Source organism: Neovison vison, chromosome 1 (assembly GCF_020171115.1).
Source record: "Neovison vison isolate M4711 chromosome 1, ASM_NN_V1, whole genome shotgun sequence".
Taxonomy (NCBI): domain Eukaryota; kingdom Metazoa; phylum Chordata; class Mammalia; order Carnivora; family Mustelidae; genus Neogale; species Neogale vison.
In genome coordinates this window covers 8,648,484-8,661,947 of record NC_058091.1, presented here as the reverse complement: position 1 = coordinate 8,661,947, position 13,464 = coordinate 8,648,484, and positions in this window count along the sequence as shown.

Here is a 13,464-nt window from a genome sequence, read left to right as displayed (position 1 = left end):
ACCCAGGTTCTGCGGGGTACCAAGTCCACAGCCTCTGGCAAGTTAACGCTTTTGTGCTTCATTTCCCTGGTCTGTAAAATGGGGGCGATAGAATTTATCTGTTAGGATTTGTCATGAGGATTAAAAGCATTAATAAGTATACTTAGAACTGTGTCTGGTAAATGATGGCCCATTACATTAAGATCTAGATTCCTCCTGCACTTTGAAGATTAAGATCTAAAGCCAGTGTGTAGGTATGGTATAAGTAATTCTAAATAAAGGTGTATGGTGAGTGGTAGAGGTAAACACTGCATGAAACTTTTAGGTTTGATTTCTTAATTTTGAGGTAATTTATGGAAGGGCTATAGGAGAAAGTGAGATTTTAATTGTTTGATGGGTGGTAGTGTTTTCACTGGTGAGAGACTTGGGGATGTACATTTAGAATGGCTTGATCAAAGGCTCAGAAGCCCAAGGTCCTTGGAGAACTCTTAAGTGAGTAAAATATATATGTTAGATAATTATAAGAACTTAGGATAAAACACAGCCTAGGAGGTATCAGAGGTGAAGTGGGACCTAGAGATTTTAGATTGGTCAGGAAAGGCTTTACTGAGAAGGTGAAATTTGAGTGGAGATGTGAAGGAGATGGAGCACTGAAACTCTAACATTCCAAGAAGCCATCAGTGCAAAGTTCTAAGGCAGGTACAAACCCGGTGTGTTCTAAGTAAGACTAAGGAGGCTAGAGGGGGTGGAGCAGGGGAAAGCATTAGGAGATGAAGTCAGAGGTAGTGAATTCAGATCGTTGTGCCTTGTTGGTCAGTGTAAAGATGAACTTTTACTCTGAGGTTAATCAGCATAAAGATGAACTTTTACTCTGAGGTTAAAAACCCCAAAGGCTTGAATAGAAGCTTAACATTTATTTATTTATCTGAGAGAGGAAGAAAGAGAGAGCATGCAGGAGCAGGGGGAAGGAGGGCTGGAGGGAGAGGGAGAAGCAGACTGCCCACTGAGCCTGGAGCCTGAAGACCTGGGGTTCCATCCCAGGACCCCGAGATCATGACGTGAGCCAAAGGCAGGCACATAACCCATGAATCACTTCGGTGCCCTCACATAATTTAATTTTTTAAAAAAGCATATCTGTTCTAGTTGCTGGGTTGAGAATAGACTGAAGCAGGGCAAAGCAGAAGCAGGACACCAAATCGAACCAGTAAGCCTGGCTGAGAAAGTGGTTTGTATCAGGGGCCAGGCAATGGAGCGGTCAGAGAGATCCTGAATCTATTTTGAAGGTAGATACAGATGGATTAGAAATGGAACACTAGAGAAGGAAAGGAGTTAAAGATCACGCTAAAGTTTTTCATAAGATGTTAAACATTACGTAGAAGAAATTGCGGAGAGGCTCTGGCTGATGTCTCTTTCTGGAGGATTTAATTTTATTCTGACTGGCAATTAGAGTAGGGGTAGGTGACTTTTTTTTTTTTTTAAAGATTTTATTTATTTATTTGACAGAGATCACAAGCAGGCAGAGAGAGAGAGGGGAGGAAGCAGGCTCCTTGCCGAGCAGAGAGCCCAATGCGGGGCTCCATCCCAGGACCCTGGGATCATGACCTGAGCCCAACACAGAGGCTTTAACCCACTGATCCACCCAGGCGCCCTGGGGTAGGAGACCTTTAATCAAGGATTCAGGCATTGGGAGGGCTGATTGCTTTCTGGTTTGCTCTGATCCCAGAACATAAGCCTTTAGGAATCTCAGCAGAAAGCCTGGGATGTTCAATAGGTACCCATCTCTAGGAACCTTGCACTCCAATTTGTGTATTCCCAAGTCCACGAGGTTATTAAAAGGCCTGCTTGCCTTTTTAGCCACTTTGCACTGTCTTGGTTTCTTGATTTTTAGTGTCTCTATAGCTTAGAATTCAGTAAACACCTTAAGGATAAAAGCCAAATTGTCAGGCTTATTTCTCTGTGAACCTACTTTGTCTGGGGTCTTGTCGCTTCAAGTTCTGTCTGTAGTTCTCAACTGTAATTTTTATCTGCCCAGATCTGAAAGACTCCTGACACTCTTCACCACTGCTTTCTACTTGCCCGTAAATGCTCTGCTCTGAAACTCAGCAAATGCCCCAGGAGAAAAACAATGGAGAAGTTGTATATCCCTATGTATTTTCTTTCTCCCTGGGATCCCAGTCCCTCATTTCTTCACTGGCTTGCTTATTCTCGTGCCTTCAAAATGTCTCTGTGGTTTTTATTTTTATTTTTAGTTTTAGTTTCGGCCTTTACAGTTGTTCCTGTAAGAGAGTTGTCTGATTCAAGCTACTGCTCGGACTTAGAAGCTACACCAAGAATGGCGTTTCCGTTTACCAATAGAGGGAACACTTGAGAGGAGCAGGTTTTAGAGGGAGCGTTTTTTGGAGGGAGTTCAGTTTTGGGTGCATTAGCATGAAAGACATGTTAGTCATCCAAGTGGAGGTGTTGAGTGGACAGTTTGATATGGGAGAGTGGGGTGTCAGGGGATCGGTCCAGAGTAGAGATCCAGATTTTTGCGTTAATGGCATAAAGATGCTATTTAAAGCCATGACATTTGGTGAGAATACTAGGGAGTGGAGAGAGAAGACAGATGAGCCCTTGAGCATTGTTAGAGGCTGGAAAGATGAAAAATAACCAACAAAGGATCCTGGCGAAGAATGGCCAGAGAGATGGAAGAAATTGCAGAGAGTCCGGTCACTGGGAATCAAGTGATGAAAGTGTTTTGAGGAGAAGGGAGTAAGGATGCCTAATGCCATATGTGGATCAAGGAAGCAGTAAATGTTGGATTAGCAACGGTAGAAATCATTGGCTGTGGAGCAGAGGGTGCCGATAGTGGAGTTAGGGAAGACAAAGTTCAGTTAGAGATTTAGAAGAGCTTGGGAGGAGGGAGATTTGTGCCTGGGAGTTTGCTGCAGAGAAAAAGAAAAACAGGTTGGTGCCAGAGGGAAACAGCCAAGAGAAGGTTTCATATTTTTTAATGGGAGAGTTGACTGTACGTCGGTATGGTCTAGGAGTGAGTAGCGAGGGCGGAATGGATGTTGTAGGGGAGAGAGCCAACAATTGATGGAGTGATGTAGGCAGGAGGGGATGGGTTCTCATGGACAATCGGAGGGGCTGGCCTGCCCTGGAAGTGTGCACAGTTCATCATAGTAATACAAAAGGTAGATGTGACTGCCAGTGCAGGTAGGTAGATAATAATTTTCTTTCTTCCTTTTTTCCTTTCTTTCTTTGACAGAGATCACAAGTAGGCAGAGAGGCGGGCAGAGAGCGAGAGGAGGAAGCAGGCTCTCCGCCGAGCAGAGAGCTCAATGCGGGCTTGACCCCAGGACCCTGGGATCATGACCTGAGCCGAAGGCAGAGGCTTTAACCCTCTGAGCCACTCAGGCACCCCTAGATAATCATTTTCAAGATCCTTACTAATTAGCAGGTGTTTCTGATACAGCAGGCACTATCTTCAGCACTTAATATACATGATTTCACTTAGCTCTTACCATGACCCCATGAGGTAGGTTCTTAGATCATTTCTACTTAACTTATAAGGGGACAGAAGCTTAAAGAAGTTAAAGTCACTTACGGAAGTCATACAGCAAATGAGTGACAAAACTGAGATGCAAACCCTGATCTGCCTCGGTCCAGAGCCTGTGCACTGAAGTATCAGCTTAATGTTCGTTATTTTCCCATCCCCAAACCTCTCTTGCTATGCTTCTCTCTCTCTCTCTCTTTCCCTCTTTTTCTCTCACTCTCAGTACCCCCAGTAATCACCAAGTCCTTTCTGACCTCCTAAATGTTTCTTGGTTCTGAGACCTCTTCTTTGCATCCCTACCTACTATTCTTACCAGCTTTTGCCCTGCTCCAGACAGCCCGAGTTGGCTCCTCTGTGCCACCACAGGATGGTCGAACTGAAATGCTCTGATCATGCTGGGTCCCTCTTCAGACATTTCTGTGACCTCTTTGCCCTGTGAATCCAAGTTCCTTACATGTGTTGCAGGCTCTTACTACCTGGTGCTGCCTCTTTTTCCAGTCTCAGATCTTGCTCGTTTCTCCTTGTACTTTCTTCCCCAGAGTAGCTGAACCTGCACAGTAGTGCCACTGGGCAGACTATTTTGTTTTCTGTCTCTGTGATTTATGCTTTTCCTTTATCCCTTCTTTTTCTTTCTCTAAAGATTTATTTATTTATTTTAGATTGAGGGAGAGGGAGAGTGAGCACAGAAGAACAGGGGGGAGTGGCAAAGGAGAGAGAACCTAAGGCAGACTCCATGCTGAGCAATGAGCCCGATGTGGGGCTCGATCTTATAACCTAGGTCTCGACTGAGCCAAAACCAGAAGCCAGGTGCCTTAACAGACTGTGCCACCCAGGCACCCCCCTCCCCTTTATCCCTTCTGGCCGATTTTCTGCTCATCCTTTAAGCCATAGCTCCTATTGTTTTCTCCAGGTTCACATTTGTAACACCTTTAACTGGGGCTCGTGTACTCCTTGATCATATTTCCACCTTTTATTTACCGCGTGGCATTTATAATAACCTGCTAACATGTTTGCCTCCACAACTAGGCCACAAGTTTCTTGAGTGTAGGAATTGGCCTTACCTCATGGCTTAATGTCTGGCTTTAATAGTTTATTGAATGAATGAATGAATGAATGAATAGCCCAGGTTTATCCAAGAAAAGAAGGGGGAGCCTCTTTTCCTTTTAGAGTATGAAAATGAGTGAATGGCTATAGTTTCTGAAATATTTCTTTTTTTCTTTTAAAGGTTTTATTATTTTTTAAATAATCTCTACACCCAGTGTGGGGCTTGAACTCACAACCCTGAGATCAGAGTCACACGCTCTTCTGACTGAGTCAGCCAGACGCCCCTGCAATATCTCTAAGCACAGGTAAGAGAAAGCAAGAGAGGACTTACCACACTTCTTATCAACAAGCATCAAGCACCTTCCTTGCTCCAGGTCCTTCAGTAAGAACTAGAAATAGATGTGGCTTTCATTCTAGCAGAGGGAGACAGGTAAGAGGCAAATGAATTGAAAAAGAGGGAAAACGATTTTGTGGAATGATAAAAGCTATGATGAAAACACAACAGGGTATTAGGATAGGGAGTGCCTTCGCTGCTGCTTTAGACTGACTGTAGCAAAAGGCCGAGAAGGCCAATACTTTAACGTGAGACCTGGTTGCCATAGGGAGGGGCCGACTACGTTGGGTTGTGAGGGAGAGCAGCACAGCAGAAGGGAGTAGCTAGTGCACTGTCCCGAAGGCAGGAGCAAAGTTGTCAGGTTTAAGTAATGGAAGGCCAGTGTGTCTAAGGACATGGAGAGCAAGGGGAAGAGTGGTTGAAGTGAGTTTTTAGAAGTATGTAGGCGTCTAGTCAGGGAGGGCCTTGTAGAATGGGGACGATTGGATTATGGGGAGCCATTGAAGCGTTTTAAGGTGGGAAGATAGTACGTTCTAAGTTCTCTTTTACAAAGATCACCGATTGCCTTCTGAGGAATGGATTGTAAGAGGTGAAGAGTAAAACTAGTCCGGAAGGTGCTGCGGCTACGAGAGGGGGATGTGGCTTGAGTTAGGGTGATCGCAGGGAAAATGGAGAGAAGGGGCACCTTGGGGTCCTTTTGGAGGATGAGTCCAGATAACTTACTGATTGATTATGTAGAGTGGGAGAGTAGAGGAAGAAAGATGACCTCTAAGTTTTTGACTCGAGCAAAATAAATATGATAATCATGTCATTCACTGAGATGTTGATGGAGTGGAAGAAGCAGGAAATTGAGAGTCCCTTGGGGGCATGTTCGTTTTGAGAGGCTACTGGACATCAAATGGGTGTGTCGAGTTGGTAGGTTGGAGATCTGAGTCTGGAGTTCAGTGGAAAGGTTGGGGCCAGGGTTTTAAGTTTGATACTTGTGAGCACTGGGATGGCTTTGAACGACCTTAGAGGAAGGAGGGAAACAGCGTAACGTTGCTAAAAGCCAGGGTTTCAAGAGCAGCGGACTCAGCCTGGTCACATAGTACAAGGGCTTAAGCAAGATCAGAACGGAGAGTAACCACTGGGTCTGCCCACGTGGACAGCATCTGTGCATTTGACCATAACAGCAGTTTTGGGACGTGGGTCCTGAAGCTCAAGTACAGCACTTTGGAGAGAGATCTACTTGTAAGGAGAACCTATAACCTTAGATGATTCTTTTCAGAATTTTTGCTTTTGTTGTAATGACTTAATAAGGCCTTTGGGCAAGTCTGTCAAGTGGACATGGGTGGTAGGAGCACACGAATTCATACGTTTTGCCACAAGGTGTCACTAATTCATTATTAGCTTTTAGTAAGTAAAACCATAGCCGCGCAAGGAGACCTCGTGCTAAGGAGATGCTGTTTGACAGAATCATGTCAACCAAATAGGACAAGTGGAAAGTAGATCTTTACACTGTGGGTAGGTTTCCTTTCTAGAGCGAGTCTCTGAGGCATATTCGACCACGTGCTGAGGCATCGGGCTGTGCACGGAGCAGCAGGCTAGGAATGAGCACGCCGGGGGTGTGGATGGGATGGGGCTTGGGGGTGCAGAGCCCCGGGTGTCTACACTCCCCCCACCAGAAGACTCCAGCTCAAATCCAGTTTTGCTTCTGCATGCTTTGTGACCGTGGACAAAGTTTCCATGATTCTTTCTCTTAGCGATAAAGACATTTTTTTTTTTTTTTTGGTTGTCCTTTTACAATAATACTGTCTCTAGGGTCGTTGCTGCTTTACCCGTCTCACCCAATGATTTTTACGTATCCAAAGATACGTGTGTAGCAGAGACACTGTATGTAGCAGAGTTTAGGCAATTGTGAAGGACTGTGTAAATATCAGATTAAAAATAATAAAAATTGTTTATGCCCAACTTTATAACAAAACAAGTATTACCTAGTGCAGTTGTGTTAGTGAAAGTTGGGTTGCAGATGGTAGACACTCAGTTGGGCCTTGCCTGCCAAGAACAGAGCGTTTCCAAGTTGATAAGGGTAGTTCATGTGACTTCAGGAATGGTAGCACCATGGTGGGAGCAGTGGAGGGGCTTTGAATTGTAACCCCTGCTCTGCTCTTTGCTTCCATCTGGTGTCTGTCTTCTCTTTGGCTCCAACTTGCTTCCTCTACTGGATGGGGGACATTTTGATACTATGAAATGGTTGTAGGATATGCACATGACAACTTCCTATAGGTTGAGAAGGTTAGAAGGCCGAGCTGGAGAAGTAGATGCCATAGAATTACCTTGATTTCAGTGAAGAGAATATAAATTTCAATTTTATGAAAGCCAATGTCAGCTAATATTAACCTTCAAATTAAAGAGCTAAAACCCAAATGTTCTGAAACAGTTTAATATCCTAGGGTCTGCACATCTTTAATTTTTAAAATTCGACCCTATTACATCATTATATTTTTCTTTAATTAACATTATAAAGGGTTAAGATAAAAGAGATAACACCTAATTTAAACAGAGATTAAAAAAAGAAAATTTACCTAAAATAAAAAGACAGTTATAGGGTCGCCTGGGTGGCTCAGTGAGTTAAAGCTTCTGCCTTTGGCTCGGGTCATGATCCCAGGGATTGAGCCCCGCATTGGGCTCTCTGCTCAGCAGGGAGCCTGCTTCCTCCTCTCTCTCTGCCTGCCTCTCTGCCTACTTGTGATCTCTGTCTGTCAAATAAATAAATAAAATCTTTAGAAAAAAAATTTATAATTTTTCAAAAGAAATCTTCACTTACAGAATTTCACAATGGAATTCTTCTAAAAGGTCATGAGCTCTGAAATATATGTTAATGTAAGAACCTGTTTTTACAAAACTCTTCAGGAACATAGACACCAATATTATGAGGTATACCTGCTAGATGTGATATATATATTTAACTTCTTCTCAATCTAAACAAATACGCTAACTGCTATTAACAAAAAAAAAACCATAACTAGAACCATTACTAAATATTTTTTCTACATATGCATTAATGAATCACAAATCACTTTAGTTATCTGTGAGATCTTATCAGAAAATAAATTCTCATAACCTGAGTTCCCTCAGCAGGAAGCAGAAGCCAGTTTTCATACCTGCTCTTGTATTGAATGAATGGAGTGTCTCAGCTCTGAGATTCTGTTGAAATCCAGGCGATGGAGACAGTGGTAGGTGAGTCCGCTGCCTGCCAAAAGGGAGACATCTCAAAAGTGGAGACCATTCTCTTTCCTGGGAGCCTGGTGTCACCCTCCTGGCCATATGGCTTACATGATGTCTGAGAATACTAATAACATTGGTGGAATTGTGCTTTATTGCATATGTGCCTCAGCTATGTCTGTGCATATTCTGATGTATTTAGGTCTCTTCGATTAGAAGCTGTAATATAATATACAGACATAACAAAGGCTCGAAACTTGTTCCAGAATGCTTCTTGAAATGATCTAGTAATGTCCGTGTCCCTGAGGTTTGTTTAAAAAGGCAGGATCAAGGACTCCTGGCTTAAAATGACATTGAATGAAGGGGGGAGGTCTTCTGACTTTCAACTAAATATCCAGGACAGCAAGGGATAGAGTGTGTCCCATTTCTGTCTAGCAGTGGATGTGGGCAGTGGATGGGGAGGGGAGTTGGGCACAGCAGGCTGGGTTGTAGCTTGAGAAGGAGGTTTCAGACACACCCAGGTAGGCAGAGCGAGGCCAGGAGCAATGATGATGCTGTGTCTGCTGGCAAACACCAAGTGTGGATTTATTCCTCTTTTTGGAAGGTGGGGGTGAGGAGGAAGCAGAGGAAGAAGAGAAGAAACATGAAGTCAAGGGGGAAGTGTTCTGGGGAAAAGAGTACCACGTGTGAAGCCCTCAAGGTATGAGAATGCCTAGAATTTCGGGGAGTTGTGAGCTCAAAATGTCTGAATCAGCGCAAGGCAGAGTCTCCAGAAATACAGGATTCATGGAAAATTAAAGATGCAGTAGCAGAGTTCAGTTCTACATACTAGAGGATGTAGTCAAATGTCAAATCAGTCATTTAAAGAACACACTGAGGATCTCAGAATCTCGAGGATTACAAATATCTCGATTACAAATATCGACCCGGCATGGGAGGTGATGTTTAGAGAGGGGATAACAATTAAACCTATGATTCCTATTCTTACAGGAAGATAGAAGCAACAACTAAAGACTTAATTTAACATGTGTTTCCTAAATGCACAGATCAAGAGGATTCGCTGCATTCCAAGAAAAAGAATGGCAACATTTTTATATTATAAGGACAAGGGAAAGAGATATTGTGAGCATTTAGGCAAAAAGAAACAAGTTAGCTGTGCAAGAAATAAAAATCCCACTGGCCTTAGGCTTTTCTGCAATATCCAAGTCCCTTCATTAAACAATGCTCAAAGACTTATGCTACCCAAGAGAGTGGTCAAACTAAGTAATGAACAACTCAGTAATGGGGAACTATGAGCTATGGGATTTATAGGACCAGCCTTACTCACTTCGGACCAAAATGCAGATATTTGATTGGCGTGTGGTCTGGTTGCGTCCAGAGGGTGGAGTGGGGAAGCTGGGTCTGCAGAGCCTCCCTGAGCACTCTCCTCCCATTTCCCAGGAAATGTCTTTCTTGACCCTCCTGCTTTACCCCATGTTTCAGAAGAAATATCATGTGATGACCACTTAAACTGACTTGGTTCTCATATGTGTTAATATTGGCTTAACTGTTTACCTGGTTGAGATACTAACACTCCCTCTTTCTCAAGATGAGGGCCGAACCATGTGGCCTGTGGATCGTTTTCGTTTCTAAGAGGCTCACCTGTTTTCTGCATCTGTTAAGACTCCGATGTTTACCTGACTTGTATTTTAATTTGGTCAGATTCGTAAATCACGTGTTAGCAGCCGTTGAGTTAATAGGCTACACTTCTCCTGGGACTTGGGAAATTCCCCATGTTCCCTATGGTTGGAATTGTTACATTCATTATATATGATGCTGATATTTAGAAATGTAGCTTATCTGCTTTTGTATTTCTTAAAGAAAATCTCAGAATCAGATAAACAATTTATCATTTCCTTTTGATCTGATAAGTCAGTGACTCACTTCAGGAAGATATAGTTTTAAAGGCACGTTAAAAAAAAAAAACTAAGAATGATAACATTTCTAAGTATTATTTCTGTGTAACTAGTTCCCCCAGAAATGAGTGGCTTAAACAGTTTTCTTGTGCTCCGAGGTTCTGTGGGTTGAAAATTAGGACAGGATGTAGTAGGAATGTCTTTACTCAGTGAGGTCTGGGATCTCAGGTGGTAAGACTCAAACTGGGGATGACTTGATAGTTGGGGCCGGAAGCATCTGGAAGTTCTTTCACTCTCTGTCTGGTGCCTGGGCTCTGATGAGTACTAGTACCACTGGGCAGCGCTGTCGCCGCCTTGCCTAGACTCAAGGAAAGGGGCCATGGATCCCATTTGCAGTGGGCGAGAGGGGCGCCTGGGTGGCTCAGTGGGTTAAGCCTCTGCCTTCAGCTCGGGTCATGATCTCAGGGTCCTGGGATGGAGCCCTGCATCGGGCTCTGCTCAGTGGGGAGCCTGCTTCCCTCCCTCTCTCTGCCTGCCTCTCTGCCTACTTGTGATCTCTCTCTCTGTGTCAAATAAATAAATAAAATCTTTTAAAAAAACACAAAACTACCCAAGAATAAATTGCCAACACTGGTTTTCTTTCACTCATAGGTTTTGGGATAATGTGATGGGTTGCATTGTTTCCCTTTAAAATTCATGTGTTGACTCCCTAACCCTCAGCCTATGTGATCTTATTTGGAAACAAGATTTTTGCAGATGTAATTAGTTAAATCAGAATGAGGCCATTCTGAAGTGGGGTGGGACCCTAATCAAATATGACTGATGTCCTTTTAAGAAGGACACAGACCTGCACTCAGGGAGAGCACTGTGCAGACGTAAAACCGGAGATCAGTGTGATGCTTCTAAAGCCGCAGGATGCCACAGGATGCCGCAGACTGCCAGCGGCCCGCCAGCAGCTGGGGGAGAGGAGTGGAACTGATTCCCCCTGACAGCCCTCAGAGGGAAGCAGCCTTCCTAACAGCTTGATGGTGGATTTCTAGCCTTCATAGCAATGAGACCTTACATTTCTATTGTCTAAGCCACCCATTTTGCTGGATTTTGTGATAGCAGCCCCAGAAAACTAATACAGATGGTTTTTAGTGTCTTTTAAGATTTTTCCCATTTTTGACAAGGAACATATGTTGCTTTAAAAATGAGGAAATATGGATTTATTTAATGTAGTAATTTCAATTTCTATGTTCCATAAAACATGGAAATATACCAAAATCTTACAAAGATTATGTCTGGGTAATGGGACTATAGGTAACTTTTTTTTTTTTTTATTCCTTCTTCATCTCTGTACTTAAATGTTTCTATTCTGTCACAAAAGAGACCGTAGGAAGCAGCCTTTGAATGTAGGAGGACTTGGGGCTTCTGGGAGTTTGCCCTGGGTCCTGCTCTGCTCCTTTGGGACTCTGAGCCTGTTTCCCAGTCTGAACGTGGGGCTGGTGCTCCTCAGTGTCACTGTGAGACGTAAATGAATGTGTATACGCGAAACCACCTAACCTGCCGCCTTATGTCTGTGTGGGTGAGAAAGCAATCAGTCTCCACTCTCCACGATGTATTTGACAGCCACTAGGAGTGTCATTATGGAGAGGAATTCTTGAAGAGCTCATGCATGTGTTTTTCACTGATTGTTGGTGGCAGTTTGAGGGCTGAAAACGTTAGGGAGCCCAGAGGTGGCTTTCACTGGGAAGCAAAGGCAACTTGAGCTAAGTAAGGGCCTGTTGCATCCCCAGGTCTCTCCTAAGGCTTTGGAAAGGATTAAGGCCAAAAATGAATTCATGTGTTGGTGTGGTTTATAAAATTTGCAAAATATATTTTAATTATAATCAGTTAAGACTCCTCTTTCCGACCTCTGACTCCCTCACCAACCCCCTTTGGAGTGAAAATCCCGTGGGGATTTTGGGATTGGGCTCAGGGACTGTTGATTTACGGATACTTTAAATTTGGGTTCTGTGAGATTTACTTATATGGTTGGCAGTCAATTCCCTGAATGGGTAAGCTCTTGCTAGTCCTGGGGTACGAAGGGCTTCCAGAGATATTCCCACTGGCTATGGTGCCTACTCACTCAGCTTTCTGTACAAGAACACACACAAGAATGCTTTTTACAGAGCCTTATACAGGAAATATGTGGGTAGTAGAGGAGAAACAAGATTTGAATCCTATAAAGCCAGTAGATAGTCTGTGGGAAAATTTCCCAGATTTTATAGCTCCTATATGAAACTTGAGGGGCACCTGGGTGGCTCAGTCATTAGGCGTCTGCCTTTGACTTGGGTTGTGATCCCAGGGTCCTGGGATTGAGTCCTGAGTTGGGCTCCCTGCTTGGCAGGAAGCCTGCCTCTCCCACTCCCCTGGGTTGTACTTCCTGTCTCTTACTATCTCTCTCTGTGTCAAATAAATAAATAAAATCTTAAAAAAAAAAAAAAAGAATCCCAAATTTTAATCAAGCTAAAAAAAATCAGAACTAACTTTTATTCTCTCTACAGAAAATAATACAAAAACTATTTACAGGAAGAAGTGATTAAAAAGGGTACATAGCAAAAATTGTAGGAAAAAAAGCATTACTGAAATGTGTCAGGAGACTGTTAGTAAAAATACTACATAATTTTGAGGGGGTGGATTTTGCTTGCTATTAAACAATAGCTTCATTAAATTTATAATTTATTTAATGTCACTTCCATTAAATTGATAATTTATCATGACCTGAGCCAAAGGCAGACACTTAACCAACTGAACCACCCAGGCACCCGCAATTTAGATTTTTTTTAACTCATCTACTCTTCATGGTAACCTTGAGATCGGCATGATGATTAACCCAGCCAGAGATGAGGTCACAAAGCTAGTAGGGATAAAACTAGGATGCAGACCAGAAGCATGATTCCAGATGCTTCTTGCTTACTTACTGCTAATAATGCATTTTCCAGTTTGCATTTCTAATTTTTAATTAAATTTAAGAATTTTTGTTACAGTATCATTTTATATAGGATTTTAAAGTTTTTGCATGGAGAAACTACGTGTTGTTTATGAATGTAACCCGTGGAACATAATAGATTCTCAAATATTTGTTGAAGAAATGAGAATAAACCCATTAATAATCTGTTGATTGTGGTGACCTTCTATTTTCTATATTATAGTTCCTCTTTGAAAGGGATTCCCAAGGGCTTCATAAATAACTTACTCTTTGGTTTTGATGAAATGCAATAAGCTTATCTGTATTAGTTTTTCTGAAAAGTCCATGGGAGTAACTCTTTCTTTAAAAAGGACCATGTGTACTTAAGCAAGTGCGAATTGTGAAGAATGTGTATTATTGACAATGATTTGAACTACAGATTCAAGTGAACTAAAATATGTGTTTTGGTACTAGGAAAAAATTATAATTTATGATTTTGTTTCTCATTCTGTGCAAATATTTGTGTTCATTCTTAAAT